General features: G+C 42.4%; 1 pseudogene; it reads right to left on the minus strand.

Annotated features, from left to right (window-relative positions):
- Nucleotides 1–9665: 9665 nt before the first annotated feature.
- The window catches only part of LOC134337169 (ubiquitin carboxyl-terminal hydrolase 35-like), a 33027-nt pseudogene continuing 20096 nt past the window's right edge, over nt 9666–22596 (minus strand).

Consider the following 22596-nt stretch of genomic DNA (forward strand, 5'->3'; position numbering starts at 1 on the left):
AGAGATTTCAATCCAAGATTTTTTCCAAAATCTCCATTGGATATGGGTGTGGAAAATTAGGGGAAACAGTAATTAAAAAGTTTCTAATCTGTAAATATCTAAAAAAGTGAGATCTGGGTAAATTATATTTATTAGAGAGTTGATCAAAAGGCATAAAACAATTATCCAAAAATAAATCACGAAAAGATATTATACCTTTGGTTTTCCAATCAAAGTAAGCTTGATCCATCGTGGAAGGTTGAAAAAGAAAATTTGCTAGAATAAATTGATTAAACCCAAAAAATCTTTGGAATTGAAACCATATACGTAAAGTATGCTTAACTATTGGGTTATTCATTTGTTTATATAATTTAAAAGAAGTAAAAGGAAGTGAAGTTCCTAAAACCGAACCCAAGGAAAACCCTTGTAATGAATTAGATTCAAGATTTACCCAGTGAGGGCTTAAAGATACGTCCAAATCTCGTAACCAAAATTTTAAATATCGAATATTAATTGCCCAGTAATAAAATCTAAAATTCGGGATGGCAAGGCCCCCCCTCCTTTTTAGATTTCTGTAGGTACCTTTTACCTAACCTAGGGTTTTTATTTTGCCAAATATATGAGGAAATTTTTGAATCTACGTTATCAAAAAAAGATTTTGGGATGAAAATTGGAACCGATTGGAATATATACAAAAATTTGGGCAAAATGATCATCTTAATAGCATTAATCTGACCAATCAAAGACAAAGAGATTGGCGACCATTTGGTAAATAGAAGTTTAATCTGATCAATTAAAGGTAAAAAATTAGCTTTAAATAAATCTTTATATTTTTTCATAATTGTTATCCCTAAATATATAAATGAATCAGTAACCAATTTAAATGGTAAACGTCCATAAATAGGTACATGCTTATTTAAAGGGAATAATTCACTCTTATTAAGATTCAATTTGTAACCAGAGAAGTTACTAAATTGAGCTAACAGATCTAAGATAGCAGGAATTGACTTCTCCGGGTTAGAGATGTATAAGAACAAATCATCTGCATATAATCATAATTTATGTATTTCATTTCCACGGGTGATACCAACAATATTTGGCGAGTCACGAATAGCAATTGCTAAAGGTTCAAGAGCAATATTGAATAGTAAAGGACTAAGAGGGCAACCTTGCCTAGTGCCACGAAAAAGACGAAAAAAGGAGATCTATAATTATTTGTACAAACCGAGGCTACCGGGGAGTAGTATAACAATTTAATCCAAGATATAAATGTCAAATTAAAATTATATTTCTCAAGAACATTAAATAAATAAGGCCATTCAACTCTGTCAAAGGCTTTCTCAGCATCTAAAGAGATAATACATTCTGGGGTAGTAAATGAGGGGGTATAAACAATATTCATTAACCTCCTAATATTAAAGGATGAATAGCGATTTTTAATAAATCCGGTTTGATCCATAGCTAGTCCGGCTTTACCGAATAATTCGGCTACTATTATTAACTCTTTTATGTTGGATTCTGGGATTTCAGAAATTTGGAGATTTCTAAATCCCAATGATAAGGAATTCTCCTTTTTTTCACATGTTCATCGTTCTTTTTCTCGAATTGATTATTTCTTGATTGACTCTCGTTTGATTCCATATGTACTTGATTGTAATTATGACAGTATTGTTATTTCAGATCATGCTCCAATGAAACTTTTCATCAAGTTAATGGACACCTCTTGTACTAGCAGACAATGGCGATTTAACCCTATTTTGCTTCAAGATCAGGACTTTGTCAAATTTATAAAGGAGCAGATTGATTTCTTCTTTTCAACTAATACTATGGAAGAAATTTCCAATGGAACTGTTTGGGACGCCTTTAAAGCTTATATCCGTGGTCAGATTATTTCCTATTCGGCCGGTTTGAAAAGACGTGTTAACAATGAAATACTTTTGTTGGTTGATAAAATTAAAGAAGTCGATAAAAAATATGCTATTTCTCCCAGTAAGGAGCTGTACAAACACAAAGTTGAACTCCAATTGGAACATAGCTTATTATTAACATCCTCGATTGAAAATCAATTAATGAGAACTAGAAGTGATTTTTATATTCATAGCGATAAATTGGGTAAATTACTGGCCAACCAATTGAAATTTGATTCGGTTAAACGTCAAATTACTAAGATTCGCAAACAGGATGATACTTTCACAGTTGATCATGTTGGGATAAACCAAACCTTTCAAGAATTTTATACCTCTTTATATCACTCTGATTTTCCTCATGATTCTAATTTCATGCATGATTTTTTAGGTAAATTGAGTTTTCCGAAATTATCAACCGAAGAGTCCCTATCATTAGAAACTTCCATTTCAGAGGAAGAAATAATAACTGCAATCTCATCATTGAATTCCGGCAAAGCACCCGGTCTGGATGGGTTTACAGTGGAATTTTTAATTTTTTTTTCCTCCATTCTTTCTTCTAAGTTGTCTAGAATATTCAAGGAAGCAATCAGTTTAGGTAAATTACCACAATCATTTTACGAAGCCTCTATTTCCTTAATTCTTAAAAAGAATAAAGATCCTACTGATTGTGCATCATACAGACCGATATCTCTTTTGAATGTAGACTCTAAAATTTTTTCAAAAATTCTAGCAACTAGATTGGAGAAGGTGTTACCTCAAATTATTGCTATGGATCAAACCGGATTTATTCCCTTTCCTAATTAAGTCCTTTGTCCTCCTCTACTGGACTCTGAATTTCTCCCAGTCCTCAGGTGTGCTGCTTTTTCTGGCTAATTTGTATGTTTCTTCTTTGGAATTGATACTATCCCTAATTTCCCTTGTCAGCTACGGGTGCACTACCTTCCCTGGTTTATTCTTTTGAGAAACTGAGATGAAGAATTGTTGTAGTTCATTCATGTGATCTTTAAATGCTTGCCATTGTATATCCACTGTCAACCCTTTAAGTATCATTTGCCAGTCTATGTTAACTAATTCATGTCTCATACCTTCAAAGTTACCCTTCTTTAAGTTCAGCACCTTTGTTTCTGAATTAACTATGTCACTCTCCATCTTAATGAAGAATTCCACCATATCATGGTCACTCTTACCCAAGGGGCCTCGCATGACAAGATTGCTAACTAACCCCTCCTCATTACTCAATACCCAGTCTAGAATAGCCTGCCGTCTCGCTGGTTCCTCGACATGTTGGTTCAGAAAACCATCCCGCATACATTCCAAGAAATCCTCTTCCTCAGCACCCTTACCAATTTGGTTCAGCCAATATATATGTAGATTGAAGTCACCCATTATAACTGCTGTTCCTTTATTGCATGCATTTCTAATTTCCTGTTTAATGCCATCCCCAACCTCACTACTACTGTTGGGTGGCCTGTATGCAACTCCCACCAGCGTCTTCTGCCCCTTAGTGTTATGCAGCTCTACCCATATCAATTCCACATCCTCCAGGCTAATGTCCTTCCTTTCTATTGTGTTAATCTCCTCTCTAACCAGCAATGCTACCCCACCTCCTTTTCTTTCATGTCTATCCCTCCTGAATATTGAATATCCCTGAATGTTGAGCTCCCATCCTTGGTCACCCTGGAGCCATGTCTCTGTGATCCCAACTATATCATATTTATTAATAATTATCTGCACATTCAATTCATCCACCTTGTTACAAATGCTCCTTGCATTGACACACAAAGCCTTCAGGCTTGTTTTTACAACACTCTTAACCCTTATACAATTATGTTGAAAAGAGGCCCTTTTTGATTTTTGCCCTGGATTTGCCTGCCTGCCACTTTTACGTTTCACCTTACTACTTTTTGCTTCTACACTCATTTTACACCCCTCTGTCTCTTTGCACTCGTTCCCATCCCCCTGTCACCTTAGTTTAAATCCTCCTGAACAACAGTAGCAAACGCCTCCCCTAGGACATTGGTTCCAGTCCAGCCCAGGTGCAGACCGTCCTGTTTGTACCAGTCCTACCTCCCCCAGAACTGGTTCCAATGCCCTAGAAAATTGAATCCCTCCCCCTTGCACCATTTTTCAAGCCATATATTCATCTGATATATCCTCCTATTTCTACTCTGACTAGCACATGGCACTGGTAGTAATCCAGAGATTATTACCTTTGTGGTCCTACTTTTTAGTTTATCTCCTAACTCCCTAAATTCACCTTGTAGGACCTCATCCCGTTTTTTTACCTATATCGTTGGTACCTATGTGCACCACGCTAACTGGCTGTTCACCCTCACACTCCAGAATGTCCTGCAGCTGCTTGGATACATCCTTGACCCTTGCACCAGGGAGGCAACATACCCTCCTGGAGTCTCATTTTCCAGCCACAGAAACGCCTATCTATTCCCTTTACAATCGAATCCCCTATCACTATAGCTCTCCCACTCCTTTTCCTTCCCCCCTGTGCCGCAGAGCCACCCTGCCTTCCTCTGATGAGACATCTCCCCCAACAGTATCCAAAACAGTATATCTGTTTTGGAGGGAGATGATCCCAGAGGACTCCTGCACTACCTGCCTACTGCTACGCTGTCGAGTGGCCACCCATTCCCTTTCTGCCTGTGTAGCCTTTACCTGCAGTGTGGCCAACTCACTGAACATGCTATTCACAACTTTCTTAGCATGACGGAAGCTCTAGTATGAATCCAATCGTAGCTCCATCCACTGGCGGTCTGCCAGAAGCTGCAGCTGGACACATTTCCTGCACACATAGTCGTCAGGGACACTGGAAGTATCCCTGATTTCCCACATGCTGCAGGATGAACAAACCTCGGGGCTGATCTCAGTTGTCATGACCTACCCGATATGCTGCAGACACGCCGCCTTTCTTGCTTCAAATAAAATACCGCTGCAGGCCGTTCTCCTTTTAAAGGAACTTACCCGGCCTTACCTCACTTGCAGTGAAGCTCGTCCTCAGCCTTTGTTCGCCGAAGCCTCTCGAGGCAAAGCCTACCTATTCTGTCTCCCACTACTCCATCGCTCCCTACAACGTCGCCCGCTCTGTCAAACTGCTCTCATTTAAATACTCCCGCTGCCTCACGGGCTGACTTACACACGCTTGCACAGTCCTGCCCCGTTCAACCGCTGAAGAAAATGGATGCTTCTACCTAAGCATCCTCTGTCTGTACTCCTAATGCATGGCCCACTGCTTCTGTAGGAAGTAGATGCGAATAAGGCGGAACTTGGTCAGCTCTGGGACTGTTGAGTTCAGTTTTACTCTGTTCTATTTTGCCAAAAGCAGTTGCAGTCCAAACTATGAGCTGATCAATTGTGGAATAATGATTGGAGAGTCAGTGAGGCAGAGGAATAACAGCAGATTTATTCAACCCCACTCTGGAGAAAACTGCTGAAGGACAGATTACACAGCTGATTATAATATCAATGACACTACAGGTAGTGAAATACAGCATGTTACAGTGTCTGAGCCTGGATGGAATCCGTCCGGATGAGTGAGGATCGAGATTCACTGCAAGGTTTCTTCAGCAACATCATTAACACAAATGACTTGCACCATCACAAAGGTCAAGAGAGACCAGCACTTGGGAACAAGATGAGCTGGATTCCACTTCCTCACCCCAATGTCACTCATTATCCTGAATAGTTTCTTTGTTGTCTCTGCTATGGATACTTGAACCTCCAGCCCAATATCACTGCCGAAGTACCGTATATACATGATACAAATTTTGGATGGTTGAGAAAGCAGCCCATCAGGAATGCCTTCTCTTAATGAAGAAGGGCAACAAATTTTGTCCTTAACAGCAGTATATACATCACTTTCATTGATACAAATGAGATGTCCCATCAGGATCCATTGATAGATTGTCCATCTAGACTTGCTCTAATTTGATACCCTGTGTCTAATTTTAAATTCTCATTATTTGTGTCATGTGCCTCTGTCTCTATTTTTCTGTCTCCTTTTTTAGCTTTCTACTTCTAAGTCTTCAGTACATTTTCCATGCCTCCAACTGTTTTGTTGTTAAGACATCCAAATTTTCATGATTCTCACACAAATCTCTTGTCATTCTCTTCATCCTCTTGCCTCTGTATTATTTTTTTTATATAGGTCAGATGCTTTGATATTCCAAATGCTCCTTCTGAAGCTTGGCACACATTTAGACTGTCTACAGCTCTATTTGATTGCAAAAAGGAAAATTCTGAAGACCAGTTCCTGGTGGAGTCTACAATTTGATCTTAGCCCCTTGATTTCCTTCTTTTGGAGGGAAGTTTATTTAAAGGATTAAAGTGGCAGATCTTATAGCTACTTTGTGCTGCAAGGTTATTCAGGATGTCAGAGACTGGTGGAAGGTAATGAAATAATTAACTCCAGTGGGGCAATTCTCCTAAATGAAGCTCCAGCACTCTGCATCATTGACATTCGTTAATGATCACCCACTGGATAATGCAAACCCAGGTCATTAATCTCTGAATCCATAATATCTCAAACAGAAAAGAAATGGAGATAATTAGATTCTGTGAAGATAGGAAAGAAACAGAAATAATACATATTTGCCTCTGCTACCAACTCTGGTAGTACATTCTTGGCACTCACCATTCTTTCTGGAAGCATATGGTCTGCAAATCTCCATTCAACTGAGCCCCCTCAACTTAAATGAATGCCCTCAAGTTTCAGACACTTTTACCATGTGAAAATATACCAGATTTATCCAATCGCTCCTTTTCCCACCTGCCCTCAACTTTATGCAGCATCCTGGTAAACTCTTTTGTATCCTCTCTAAAGCCTCCCCATCTATCTCGTATTGGGATGACCAGAACTGAATGCAATAAATAGAGCAATGGATTCAGGGGAGATGTATGTCATTCATAATAGCTATCAATAAGTGGATAGACTTACATAACAAAATATGTCTATGCAATAATCATTTATTGAGGTGTACAGACCAAAAAGGTCCGTGTCGTGCTACCTTTCCAAAATGGATCAATTGATCTTCCCCAGAGATTACAGTACTGTAACTACAACCAGCATCCCTGCTTCAAATTACAAGTTAAAGCTCAGCCAGCATGTCCACACTCCTGCTCTCTGTCAGTGACCCTGATTGTTGGCTGTGTGAGGAGGGCAGCACTGGGCCAAATAGGTTCACTTGCTCTTGTCTGCCACACTCACTGTCTGGATTCCCATGGGAAGAGGGGTCACTGGGTCAGTGAGTCTGATGAGCCTGATGCTTTCAGAGAAATAGGGAAAATTGGAGCATACAAAGATTCAAGCTGAGCGGTTTATCTTTGGGCAGAGGTGGAAAATTCCCATATTCTATTCAGCTACTTCCTGATAGCCCTCATTAGAATTAAGAGGTAATCCTGGCCTTGTCTGAAAAATGACAGTGTTGAGGCCATGTTTTGGAAACCATAGCGTACACATGTACATAGATGAAATGTTCGACCAAAACAAAGTCACCTGGTAAAGGGCAGCCACACTTCCTGTACCCAACACCAAGGGTAGAATTCTTCCACTGAGAGCATTTAATCTTGTTTGATCAACATCCAAGAAGTTATGTCGATGTATGAACTATTTCAGAGCATTGAATTTTGACCCATTCCAGACATTGCACTCGTGAAGGTTTGCTTGATGTGCAACAAACACAGCTGAGAATGGGAGATCTGTATAATAACCCATATTGACCATGGGCACTCACAGGATATTTCAGGATAGTTTCTCGGTCTGGTTTCTTATGATTAATGCTGTGCCTCGACGGATGGTGCAGGACCCATTGATGTTTCTCATATGTACCAACAATTTGAATCAGAACATAGAAGACATGATTAAAAGTAAATAATGAAGAAGATCATTCATAATTACAGGGGCAGCTTGATCAGCTGGGGAAGTGAGATGAAGAATGTAAAATAGAGTTTAATTTGGATAACATTACCGAGAGGTAACGTTGCAGCTAAATAGAACCCTGGTCAGACCCCACTTGGAGTACTGTGCTCAATTCTGGTCACCTCACTAGAGGAAGGACTTGGAAACCATAAAAAGGGTGCAGAGGAGATTACAAAGATGTTGCCTGGATTGGGGAGTATGCCTTATGAGAATAGGTTGAGTGAACTCGGCCTTTTCTCCTTGGAGCGACGGAGGATGAGAGGTGACCTGATAGAGGCGTTCAAGATAATGAGAGGCTTTGATCGTGTGGATAGTCAGAGGCTTTTCCCCAGGGCTGAAATGGCTAGCATGAGAGGGCACAGTTTTAAGGTGCTTGGAAGTAGGTAAAGAGGGGATGTCAGGGGTATGTTTTTCACGCAGAGTGTTGAGTGCGTGGAATGGGCTGCCGGCAGAGGTGGGGTGGATGGGGGAACAATAGGGTCTTTTAAGAGACTCCTGGATGACTACATGGAGGTTAAAAAAATAGGGGGCTATAGGTAAAGCCTAGGTAGTTCTAAGTTAGGGACATGTTCAGCACAGCTTTGTGGGCCAAAGCACCTGAATTGTGCGTAGGTTTTCTGTGTTTCTATGTTTCTAAGTGCAAGGCATTGCATTTTGCAAGATCAAGTCTAGGTCGAACTTTCACATGAACATGGAGTGATGGTGAAGAGAGGTACCTTGGAGTGCAAGTACAAGCTTAACTGAAAGTTGGGGTGTATGGGGTGTCAGGGAGTGGTAGCACGTCTGGTGGGGGAACATGTTGCGTCCTTTTCAGGGCGGTTAGTCTACCTTTGGTCCCCACCTGGCAGTCAGCTCTCACCTGTGGCTCCCCGTAGCTGTTTGCATGCGACAGCGGCCACACCCCGGGCAACAGCTTCGACAAGCCGGCTAAACCAGGTGAGGGTAGCGGACGGGTCTCAAACCCTCGGTGTGATAGGGAGTTGTCTATCCCAGCATGTGAAGACAGACTCCGGCGGATTGAGCGGACAAGACCTATGGAAGGTCCAACGGTCAAGAAAGCAGTTTCTGCAAGTGTCATGGAACGTGTAGAGCACGACAAGACACAGAAGACGTCCTGGTCATCCACTGCCCCTAGTCCCATCTCCAGCCGTCTTGACTCTGTCTTGCTACTGGATCCAGATGGGAATTAAGGAAGAGAGAGTGAGGCTGACGCTGCGCAACTCTCCCTCATTTAAATCCAAATCACGCGCTAGTCTCAACACCATCATAATGGTGTCAAGGTCCTCATCGACGTCAATGATGGACGAACAACCAACCAACCAACCAACTGAAAGTGGAGTCACAGGTAGACTGGGTGGTAAAAAAGGCTTTTGGCACATTGGACTTCATCAGTCACAGCAATGAGTACAACAGTTGGGAGGCCATGTTGCGGTTGTACAAGATGCTACAATGGTCACACTTGGTGCATTATGTTCAATGTTGTTTGCCCTGCTGTTGGAAAGATATTATTAAACTGGAAAGAATACAGTTACTGGCAAGATTTACGAGTTTCCAGGTCTTATGGGACTGTGTTATAGGCTGAGGTTAATCAGGTTAGAACTGATCACAGAGAGGTGTATATGGCTATGAAGGGCATAGATGGGATGAATGCCTCTGTTTTTCCATTTTTGGGGAATTAAACACAAGAGTACATAGAATTAAGTTGAGAGGGAACACCTTACATTACCGAGGTAGGGCCCATCACCAACAGTGCTGAGACAGCCTACAGAAAGGAACTGGAAGAGTTCAAGACTGTTGCCAGGTGAATAACCTCTTCCCAGATGTCAGCAAGACAAAGAAGATGATCAATTTCAGCAGAACTCGTACATCCCATTGACACTGGCGGCACAGCAGTGGAAACTGCAAGCAGCTTCAAACTCCTGGGAGACCACATCACACACCTGGTCCAACAACACATCCTACACAGTCACAACAGCTCATAAACACTCCCACTTTCTGAAGAGGCAAATGAGAGCTGGACTTTGCACATCCATACTCACGTCATCCTACAGCATACCCACCATCAAGGACATATATACAGAAAGGTGCCAGAAAAGTGCCAGTAAAATCACAAAGGATCCCAGCCACCCTCCCCATGGACAGTTTGTCCCACTCCCATTAGGGAGGAGCTACATAACATCCATACCGACACCACCAGACTCAAAAGCCGTCACTTTCCCCAAGCAGTAAGATGGATCATGGTTAAGGCGTCGGTCTAGTGATCTGAAGACCACTAGTTCAAGCCTCAGCAGAGGCAGCATGTTGTGTCCTTGAGCAAGGCACTTAACCACACATTGCTCTACGATGACACCGGTGCCAAGCTCTATCAGCCCTAATGTCCTTTCCTTGCATAACATCGCTGGCGTGGAGAGGGGAGACTTGCAGCATGGGCAACTGCCGATCTCCGATACAACCCCCTCAGGCCTCTGCCCTGGAAACCTTCCAAGGCACAAATCCATGGTCTCTCAACCCTAATGGATGCCGAGAAAAAGAGTGGATCAACCCCTCTACCCACTAACTCCACCACTACTTTATTATTTTTTGTTAATAGCCTTATGTACAGCCTGGCATCACTTTATTGGCATGCATTCAATCAATGTAGAGAAGCTATCTTATGCATTTATACTAATTGTGTTTTTAAATTATTATTACTGTGTTATTTATCTTTTGCAGGGCCTTTGTGCTGCATCACATCCCAAGTAACAATCCTTGTGTTTTCCTTTATACTCGTGTACAGGAAACGATATTAAACAATCTTGAATCATGAATTTTTAAACTTGAGAGATAACTTATTTTACACAACAAAGTATGGCATCTTTGTGAAATGCACTGCCAGAGGAAGGGGTTGAGACATGTATACTGACAAATTTTAAAAGACGGTTGGACATGTACATGGATTGGACATGTTTAGAATGTTATGGGCCAAAAAATTGCAAATGGGACTAACTGGGATGGAGATTTTGGTTGGCATGGACCAGTTAGGACAAGAGGCTGGTACGTGTTGTATAATTCAGTGAACTTTATATATCCAGGATACCTCATCTTCAACATTTTGATGTCTTCCAACTGCCGGGTCCCATCTACCATTTTTGAATTCATGGCCTTACCATTCACACGATACTGAAGTAACCATATACAGTACGCAACAGGGCTACAAAAGCAGATCAGATGTTCCTGTGGCGAGTAACTCACCTCCTAACTCATCAAATCCTGTCCAGCACTGACAGAGCTCAAGTTAGTAGGGTGATAGAATGCTCTCCGGTTGTCTGTATAAGGACAGCTTCAACAACACTCCAGAAGCTCAAAACGATATGTATTCATATGTGCCCAGCTATGCCTGTCTTATTGTTGGTTGTGTGGATCGGTCCTCAGTCCAAAACTTCTCATGCATACTTCCCCAACTTTTACCATTACATTTACAAATGCATCAATACTATATGCTGATTTTCTGCAGAACTTGTCAATTTCACCATCTTTCCTACATCTAATGATCTGTTATCACCTGGCAGCATTTCTGGTGTAAGAAAGTAATAACTAAGGTCAGACACTGATCTACAATTTGCTGAGTCACAGATTTATTTGCCCTGGAGGCCTCTGTAAAATCATTCTGTAACAAGGAACTAATTATAAATACTTCAGTCTCCTCTTTTGTTTTTCCATGGGAACTGATTAACACTTGCACTGAAACTCCTTATATGATTTTTGTGTCTGTTTATTTGGAAACTTAACAGTCATGTGTTGTTGCTCAGCTTGTGATACCAAATTATCTGCACTAGTAATCTTCATTGAAATATTAGAGTCATTTGAATGACTACACATTTATAGGACCTTGTTAGGTGACAGAAATGTTAGGGATACATCTGTAAAAGCAACCTCTCAGAAGGAAACATTATAACAATGACAAAGGATCCCAGTCACCATCTTCCCACCAAACATTCTTTCTAATTTTGTTTCCATTGGATCTCAAAATTCTCCATGAGGTTCACTGTCTGAAAGTCTTTGTCCATGAGAATTCCTTTACTAGTCTTCTCTTCTTCATGTAGCTTTCCAATAGATATCTTATATACTCTGACCGTCCTATTGCACACTTTGATTAAACTATGGAGGAGATGAAGCTTTCAAGAAGCTGCTGGGAGAATGGCAGGTCTCTGGCTATGTTCCAGGAAAAGAAAGAACCATTGAAGTTTCATCATTAGTGACTGTGAATCACTCTCCATGAGTAGCATAACAGCATGCCTGAAGTCAGAAAACATGAAAAGGACCTGAATGACACTCTTCATATAGTAGGTATTGCCAAGATTAGCTAGTCCTATCTTTCTTGCATTGATCTTTTAGGAAGTCCAGAGTACAAAGCTTCCAATGTACTATTTTGTGACATTCACACATTCTGACAGAGTAGCTGTTTTGTTTTACCTCATTTGGAATTGGAAAATCCTTTAATGCTTGTATGACAGATTCATATAGGTCAGGGAAAGCTGAGAAGCAGAAGATCATGCAGTGCACAAGTTCAGATATGTATTGTCAACAGCATATAGCAGAATTGGACTCCTCTTTGGAGGGTGTTATCACTAATTTGTGAATGTGAAATGCTCTTCACATACTTGTAGAATGCCTTGGGGTTTTCCTTAATCCTGTCTGCCAAGGCCTTCTCATGGCCCCTTCTGGCTCTCCTAATTTCTTTCTTAAGCTCCTTCCTGCTCACCTTATAATCTTCTCGATCTCTATCATTACCTAGTTTTTTGAACCTTTTATAAGCTCTTCTTTTCTTTTTGACTAGATTTACAATGGCCTTTGTACACCATGGTTCCTGTACCCTACCATCCCTTCTCTGTCTCATTGGAACATACAGTGACATGCAAAAGTTTGGGCACCTCAGTCAAAATTTCTGTTACTGTGAATAGATAAGCGAGTGAAAGATGACCTAATTTCCAAAAGGCATAAACTTAAAGATGACACATTTCTTTAATATTTTAAGCAAGAAAACTTTTTTATTTCCATCTTTTACAGTTTCAAAATAACAAAAAAGGAAAAGGGCCTGAAGCAAAAGTTTGGGCACCCTGCATGGTCAGTACTGAATAACACCCCCTTTGGCAAGTATAACAGCTTGCAAATGTTTTCTGTAGCCAGCTAAGAGTCTTTCAATTCTTCCTTGCAAAAGGCTTCTAGTTCTGTGAGATTCTTGGGCCGTCTTGCATGCACTGCTCGTTTGAGGACTATCCACAGATTTTCAATGATGTTTAGGTCGCGGGACTGTGGGGGCCATGGCATAACATTCAGTTTGCGCCTCTTGTGGTAGTCCATTGTGAATTTGGAGATGAGTTCAGGATCATTATCCTGTTGCAGAAGCCATCTTCTTTTCATCTTCAGCTTTTTTACAGATGGTGTGATGTTTGCTTGCAGAATTTGCTGGTATTTAATTGAATTCATTCTTCCCTCTACCAGTGCAATGTTCCCCATGCCACTGGCTGCAACACAACCCCAAAGCATGATCGATCCACCCCCATGCTTAACAGTTGGAGGGCTGTTCTTTTCACAAAATTCTACATCCTTTTTTCTCCAAACATACCTTGCTCATTGCAGCCAAAAAGTTCTATTTTAACTTCATCAGTCCCTGGGACTTGTTTCCAAAATGCATCAGGCTTTTTTAGATGTTCCTTTGCAAACTTCTGAGGCCATATTTTGTGGTGAGGACGCAGGAAAGGTTTTCTTCTGATGACTCTTCCATCAAGGTCATATTTGTGCTGTTGTCGCTGCACAGTAGAACAGTGCACCCCCATTCCAGAATCTGCAAAATCTTCCAGAAGGTATTTTGCAGTCAAACGGGGGTTTGTAGTGCCTTTCCAGCAATCCTACGAGCAGTTCCCTCAGAAAGCTTTCTTGGTCTTCCAGACATCAACTTGACCTCCACCGTTCCTGTTAACTGCCATTTCTTAACTATATTATGAACTGAGGAAATGGCTGCTGTACCTGAAAATGCTTTGCTGTCTTCCTATAGCCTTCTCCTGCTTTGTAGGCATCACTTATTTTAATTTTCAGAGTGCTAGGCAGCTGCTTAGAGGAGCCCATGGCTACTGATTGTTGGGACAAGGTTTGAGGAATCAGGGTATTTATAAAGCTTTGAAATTTGCATCACCTGGCCTTTCCTAACGATGATTGTGAACAAGCCATAGCCCTAACAAGCGAATTAAGGTCTGAGACCCTGGTAAAAGTTATCTGAGAGATTAAATCTCTTGGGGTGCACAAACTTTTGCATGGTGCTCCTTTTCTTTTTTTTCACTCCAAAATTGTACAAAACAAAAATAATACACTGATCTTGCTTAAAATGTTGAAAGGAATGTTTCATCTTTAACTTTATAACTTTTGGAGATTAGTTCATCTTCTACTCACTTAACTATTCACAGTAACAGAAATTTTGATCAGAGGCGCTCAAACATTTGCATGCCACTGTACCTACGCAGAACTCCACACAAAGATCCCCTGAACATTTGCCACATTTCTTCTATACATTTCCCTGAGAACATCTGTTCCCAACTTATGCTTCCAATTTCCTGCCTGATAGCCTCATATTTCCACTTACTCCAATTAAACGCTTTCCTAACTTGTCTGTTCCTATCCCTCTCCAATGCTATGGGAAATGAGATAGAATTGTGATCATTATCTCCAAAATGCACTCCCACTGAGAGATCTGACCCATGACCAGGTTCATTTCCCAATACCAGATCAAATACAGCCTCTCCTCTTGTAGGCATACTTACATATTGTGTCAAGAAACCTTTTTGAACACACCTAACCACTCCATCTCATTTCAACCCCATGCTCCAGGGATATGCCAATCGATATTAGGGAAATTGAAATCTCCCACCATGACAACCCTATTGTTATTAAGCCTTTCCATAATCTGTCTCCCTATCTGCTCCTTGATGTCCCTGTTACTATAGATTTATTGACCCCTTCCAGTTCTTGACTTCCACCTACAGAGACTTCATAGACAACTTCTCCATGTCTTCCTCCTTTTCTGCAGCTGTGACACTATCTCTGATCAACAGTGCCATGCCCCCAACTCTTTTGCCTCCCTCCCTGTCCTTTCTGAAACATCTAAAGCCTGGCACTCAAAGTAACTATTCCTGCCCTGTACCATCTAAGTCTCTGTAATGGCCACAACATCATAGCTCCAAGTACTGATCCACACTCTAAGCTCATTCGCTTTGTTCATAATACTCCTTGCCTTAAAATAGACACATCTCAAACCACCCGCCTGTGCGCATCCCTTCCCCATCACCTGCCTGTCCTCCCTCTTGCACTGTCTCCAAGCTTTCTCTATTTGTGAGCCAACTGCCTCTTCCTCCAACTCTTCAGTTTTGTTCCCACACCCCGGCAATTCCAGTTTAAATTCTCCCCTATGGACTTTGCAAACCTCCCCGCCAGGATAATGGTCCCCCTCAGATTCAAGTGCAACCCATCCTTTTTGTACAGGTCACTTCTGCCACTAAAGAGGTCCCAATGATACTGAAATCTGAATCCCTGCCCCCTGCTCCAATCCCTTAGCCACGCATTTATCCTCCACCTCACTCTATTCCTATGCTCACTGTCACATGGCACAGGCAGTAATCCCGAGATGACTACCTTTGTTGTCCTGCTTCTCAACTTCCTTCCTAACTCCCTGTAGTCTGCTTTCAGGACCTCCTCCCTTTTCCTGCCCATGTCATTGGTTCCAATATGTCCCACAACCTCTGGCTCTTCACCTTCCCACTTCAGGATATCATGTATGCGATCAGGAACATCCCGGATTCTGGCATCTGGGAGGCAAACTACCATCCGTACTTCTTTCCTGCATCCACAGAATCACGCGTCTGACCCCCGAACCATAGAGTCCCCGATCACAGATGCCATCTTCTTCCTTTTCCTACCCTTCTGAGCCACAGGGCCAGCCTCTGTGCCAGAGGCACGGCCACTGTTGTTTCCCCCAGGTAGGCCGTTCCCCCCAGTAGTACTCAAACAGGAGTACTTATTGTTAAGGGGTACAGCCACAGTGGTGCTCTCTAGCCTTTGACACCTGCCCTTCCCTCTCCTGACTCTTACCCACTTATCTGTCTCTCCAGGCCCCGGTGTGACTAGCTGCCTCTATCACCTCCTCACTCTCCCTGACCTGACAAAAGTCATCGAACTGCATCTCCAGTTCCCTAACACGGTCCTTATGGAGCTGCAGTTCGACACACCCGGCATAGATGTGGCCGTCCTGGAGACTGGTAGTCTCCCAGACTTCCCACATCTGACACCGAGCACAGAACACCGGCCTCCCACACATACTTCCTGTCTGTAACCTGCACAGAAATCTACCTCACCTTGACCCGTTATTGCCGAAGCCCCATTGAGCCAAAGCCTTTTCTGCTCTGTATTTCTCTACTCTGACACCCTCATGAAAAAGCTGTCTCCTTTTAAACTTTTCTCGCTGTTCTCACTGGCTGATGTCCACACGCTTGCGCAGTCATGCCCCGATTGTCACGTCACACCTTTCTTCTTCCAGAAATATGGTTGTCAATTCTCATGGCCATGTCCATCAATTCCTCCAAATACTCTACCTGGTCCCTGGTTGCAAGAATGCCTTAATGCTGGTCATTTAATCCCTGTCTGAATAGAGCAATCAAAATCTCATTGTCCCAACCACGCTCTGCCACTAGGATACGGAAATCAATGGAATAGTCGGCGATGGATCACACACCCTGATGCAGCTGGAGGAGTCAGCTGGGTGTCTCTGAGCCTCCGGCAGGTTGACAAAGGCCTCCCCACTCTTAGAAAGAAATTTATATCAGATCACACAGGAGCATCTTTCTGCCATAAAGTTATTGAGCATGAACGGGCCTGGCCGATAAGAGGGAAATTATCTAGGCCACCTTACTCCTGTCTGAGAGAACCTTTCATGTTGTAAATCAAAGACAAGGGAGCATTGATTTAAGAACCCACTGTAAGAATCAGGGTCCCTATTGTATTGCTCCAGAGCCGGCAGGATAATTGACTCTCCACAGAAGTTCTGGAAAAACATAGCAGTCCACACAGTGAATGCACAAATGCAGAGTCTGTTAAAATGTTGATGCAAGTATTTCATGAAGAAGCTGCTCATGTCATCCAACTGCTGATCCTTGGCAGGCCAGTGACATGCGAAGTTAATCAATCTCTGCTAGTTCATCTCACACACACAACTGTCTACAAAGTATATTTATGTTTATTTATTTAGACATTCCGCATGGAATTGGCCCTCCCAGACGTTTGCTCTGCGCCGCCCAGCAACTACCGATTTAAACCTAACCTGAATTAACCGTGAAAAAAATCATCTGCAGTCCCAGCAGGAAATGAGCTGTTATTTTAAGGTGAGGGGCTGGCCCGAACTTAGCCAAGACGTTAATATCTGCGTTTTATATGACAATACCCAAATATCATAGTTTCTGTTCTACCCTTTTTAACTTTAAGAATCGATCAGACACTGGCAGTTTAAAGGGATATTATCTCTGATGCTCTCCTTGAATTGTGACATTCAGAACAAGAATTGCTTCAGAAATTCTGTCATGTTGGTTGTTGAGTAACATTACCTCTCAGGTTTATTCATTGAATTTGGAAGGAAATGTTAATCAGAGCTGATGGGTTTAATTGGGTGATGGTGAATTCACTCCCATTACATTTTCTGAGCCTGTTTCCCTTTCTATTGCAATCAAAAGACAGAGAAATGAAGCGATGCTGTGTTTTCTCCATGCCGAGACCTCATCAGTGTTGGGTTTGGCTGGTGCTGCTCCCAGAACCCCTGCTGTGCTCATCATTCAACTGGAGTAGATGCCCTGGCTTGACAGTGAAGGAGGTTCAGGGATATGAGATTACAGTGAGGTTACAGATTATGGTGGTGGACAATTCTGCTGATGCTAATAGTCCAGAGAGCCTCAGAGATGCCCCGTACTGAGCTGTCAGCTGTTCTGGATTTATTCTCTGTAACATGTCTGTTATGCCATACAACATCATGCAATAGAGGAAGTCCTCAATGTAGAAATGGAATTTGTCCCCAAAAGGATGTTCCAGTGGCCACTTCTACCCATGCAATCATTGACAGACCATCTGTCATCGGTGGATTGGTGAGACTGAGGTCAATTACGTTTCTCCCTAATGTTGCTCACTCTTTACCTGACACAGGCTCATTCTGCAAGCTCGGTGCTTCGGAACTCTGCCAACTTAGCAGCAGAATGGCCAATTTCACTTTTCACCCCTCGGCTAATGCTGCAGACCCAGCCTGACGGCCACCTAGTCCTTGACAACATTCAGTAATATGCTGATAAGTGACCAGAGATATTTACAACCTATTGTGTCAGGCAATGACAATACCCAAGAAAACAGAATCTCAGCACAGAGCCTTGACATTCAATGACAGTGACATTGCTGAATCCTCCACTATCAATATCCTGAGGGTTAACATTGTCCAGAAGCTCAAATGTTCCAGCCAGATAAATAGCTTAGACCCAGGATTAGGTCAGAGGCTGTTATATGGTGATGGGTGGATCACATTCTCATAACTCTCGGTCTTTCAACTATCCACACAGCATATCCAGGCATAATATTTTCAAATGGGCCATAGTGAGCACGGCTTCCTCAAAGGAAAATTTTGTCTGACAATTCTGCTGGAACTCTTGGAAGAAATAACAATCAGGATAGACAACGGAGAATTGGTGGATGTTCTGTATTTGGATTTTCAGCAGACATTCAACAAGGTGCGCGCGTGAGGCTGCTTAACAAGTTCAGAGTCCATGGTATTACAGGAATGATACGAGCATGGATAAAGCAGTGGCTGATTGGCAGCAGGCAAAATGTGGGAATAAGGGGAGCCATTTCTGGTTGGCTGCCAGTGGCCAGTGTACTCTACATGGGGTATGTTGGCACTGCTTCTTTTCTGTTATAAAACAATAACTTGGATGATAGAATTGTTGGCTTTGTGGCAAGGTTTACGGACAATACAAAGATAGGGTGAGCGGCAGGTAGGTTTGAGGAAGTAAAGGGGCTACAGAAGGACTTAGACAGATTAGGAGGATGGGAAAAGAAGTGGCAGATGGAATACAGTTTTGGGAAGTGTAAGGTCAAACACTTCGTTAGAGGAAATAAAAGGATAGACAATTTTTATAAATGGAGAGAAAATGCAAAAATATGAGATGCAAAGGGGCTTGGGACTCCTTGTGCAGGATTCTCTGCAGGTTAATTTGCAGGTTGAGTCAATGGAGAAGAAGGCTAATGTGATGTTGGCATTCATTTCAAGAGGATGAGAATATAAAAGCAATGATATAATGTTAAGTCTTTATAAAGCACTGGTAAGACCTCACTTGGAGTATTGTAAGCAGTTTTGAGTCCCTTATCTAAGAAAGGATGTGCTCAAACTAGAGCAGGTCCGACGGACGTTCATGAAAGTGTTTCTGGGATTGAAAAATGTGTCATATGAAGTGTGTTTGATGGCTCTGGGCCTGTAATCGCTGGAATTCAAAAGAATGAGGGCTGACCTCATTGAAACCTATCAGATGTTGAAAGGGTTTAATAGAGTGGATGAGGAGAGGATGTTTCCCATGATGGAGAGCCGAAGACCAGGGGAAACATCCTCAGAATAGAGGAGCATTCTGCTAGAATGCACATGAGGAGGAACTTGTAGCTAGAGAGTGGTGAATCTATGGAATTCGTTGCCACAGGTGGTTCTAGAGGCCAAGTCATTGGGTATATTTTAAGGCAGAGATTGATAGATTCTTGTATAGTCAGGGCATGATGGCATATGAGAGAAGGCAGGAGATTGGGGATGAGAGGGATAATGGATCAGCCATGACAAAATGGCAGAGCAGACTTAATGGGCCAAATGGCCTAAATCAGTTCCTTTATCTATGGTCTTATTATATCTAATCATGGAGTATTCTTCACTGACTGGTTTGACAACAGTCCCAATAACTCAAAAGAAGCTCAGTGTCATCTTGGACACAGTAGCCCTCTTGATCACACCTCCCGGAATAACTCCTCGAGACATTCACTCATTCCACCACAGCCCACAGTGGCTGCAGGGTGGGAAATCTCAAGTTATATACTCAGCTCCTCCGACTGTACCTCCCAAACAGTGGCCAAGGTCACCAGGAAGGACAAGTGCAGGCGATGTAGAAGATTACCACCTCTTCAGGCCCCCTCTCAAACTGGCTTCCTGGCGTGAATGTATCACCAGTCTTTCAAATGACCTGCTGAAACACCCTGCCCAGTGTCACTGTGAGAGCACCTTCCTCAGAAGTTTGGTAGCGAGTCCAGTCCATGGTTCACCACCACTCCATGAGGGATGGGTAATTGATATTGGCCTTGACAATGATGCCCAAATCCCAAGAATGTATTTTAAATATTCAAGAATTCTTCATAGACCTAAGTTGATAACTTACTGAATCATATTTTCATTTGTTCATAGATTTTCTGTCCTAAAACTTTGATACTGAGAACTTGATGATTTTTTATTGGAATATAAATATTGAGAATGGTGGGAGCTAAGAGGGAATTGATAGACTTGTTGACGGGGGTAGCTTTCAAGATCAGGCGTCTGGTTCCTGGTGAAACATGCAAATGCAAAATTAAATGCAAAGCCTCCGGCCTAGATTATTGCATCTGGTTCTCCCAATGTAGCCACCCCAGCACTGGTGAAGCATGGCACTTTCCTCAGCATCTGTGTTCTGTCTGCCATGACTATCTGTGGCACCCAGTTGTTATCCATTTAATTTTCAAACCTGTTCCGACACTGATGTGTCTGTGCTCAGCCTCGTCCTCTTCCATGGCAAAGATAAACACAAAATAGAGGACCATCACCTTCTATGCCACCTGGGTAGCCCACAGTCTAATGGCATGAGAACTGAATTCTCTAATTTGCAATCAACTGTTCCTCCTCTCTTCCTTTTTTTTCCCTCTCCTGGTCTAGCCATTTTTCCTAAGGTCTCCTTATCTTCTAACACTCAATTTCTGTCACTCACTCTACCTACAACATCTGCCCATGACCCATACACTTGTTCCACTACGTCTCCCCTCCCTCACCATTCCCATCTGCCCTCCCCATCTTTCTCACTTGTTTCCATTACCCAACTTCCCCAATCAGATTCCATCATCTTCAGCCCTTGTTTCGTCCATCTATCACCTACTATCTTTGTCATCATTTCCACCTCCCCTTTCTCCATCTATCTGTCACCTCGCACCCTTCACATTGATCCATTTCTCACTTGCACCTCTAGTTCCACCCCTTCCCTTCACCATTTTATACTGGATATCTGCCCTCTTGTCATTCAGTCTAGATGAAAGGACCCTACCCAATACATCTATTGTCCATTTCCCTCCACAGATGCTGCCTTACCTGCTGAATTCCCCCAACATCTTGCTTTTTTAAAATTTGCTTTTCTGCTCAGGACAAAGACAACTCACTCATCCCAGAAATTTACCTCCAGCTTACTCCATGCTTGCCGATCCAGTACCCCATGCAGTGTCCTTCCTTCCTTGTGTCAGACAGACTTTCCCTTCCAGATCTCCAGAAAACTTTTTGTAGTGGATCCAGCCAAACATTTCACTCACTTTGCTTGACAATGGGCACAGGTCTCAATCAACCACCCAGATATAATGAGCAGGTATCTCATAGGAGAACATGCTCACCTACAGAGCAACACTCACAAATTGCTGGAGGAACTCAGCAGGTCAGGCAGTGTCTAAGGAAATGAAAGAACAGTCAACATTTGTTACAAACACTTTGGAACCTGTATCTAGTTTGAGTCAATCCTGTGAAATATGTTCCAGCCACTTCCTCACATCCACACTTGTTATATAATCCAGCGAGGTATCATTGTCCACCTGGGGGTTCTTGGTCTTGGTAATGTACAATTGGACAAACTCATACTTTATTCTTCCATTTAGAACAAATACCACCAAATTGAATGAGAGATTTTGCTTGACTTTGTCTGCCGACATGATACTGCAAAAGCTTCTGCTCTGCATTTAATACAGAAATCTGCACCAGACCTGATATCAAAATCGTTCACTATAGTATTGTCAAACATTGGCTGTAGACCACGATTCCTATTGATTGAAAGGTGGACTTGTTCAATTCAGACTGGAGAATATTTCCTAAATAGATATCATTTTACTCACTCTAATTCAATGCTGGTGGATTCAATAACATAGATGAGCCGCACAATGAAAATACCCCACCACTTCTTCAGATCAACAAGTGCCTTTGCCTCACTTTAAGCTTTGTGGTCTGTGCTAAAGGCCCTCAGCTGACACATCGCACGCCGATCCTTTCTCCAATGTGGCAGTCATCCAGACTTCAACATTTTGAGAGGCCGGTCATGGCACGCAATGACTTCATCATCCCAGTCAACCTCAGCCCACTGCAATTCGTCCATGGTGGACATCATCTCCCTGACTCTACAGCCATCTCTGCAGCATCAGGACAGTAAAGACACCTATGTTAGTCTATTGTTTATTGACTACAGCCCCAGCTTCAATATTGTCATCCCAGGCAAATTCATCTCAAAGATCCAAGACCTCCTTTTTCAACAGGAAGTTTGACTTCCTGACCAAGAGATCCCAATCAGTAAAGCTGGGCAGCACTACCACTGCCAAGAGTATTTTCCACACTGGTGTTCCACAAGATTTTGTAGTCAGGCACTACTCTACTCCCTGTACAGTCTAAGTTCAAAGTTCAAAGTAAATTATTTATCAAAA

This window comes from Mobula hypostoma, chromosome 24 (genome assembly GCF_963921235.1).
Source record: "Mobula hypostoma chromosome 24, sMobHyp1.1, whole genome shotgun sequence".
Taxonomy (NCBI): Eukaryota; Metazoa; Chordata; class Chondrichthyes; order Myliobatiformes; family Myliobatidae; genus Mobula; species Mobula hypostoma.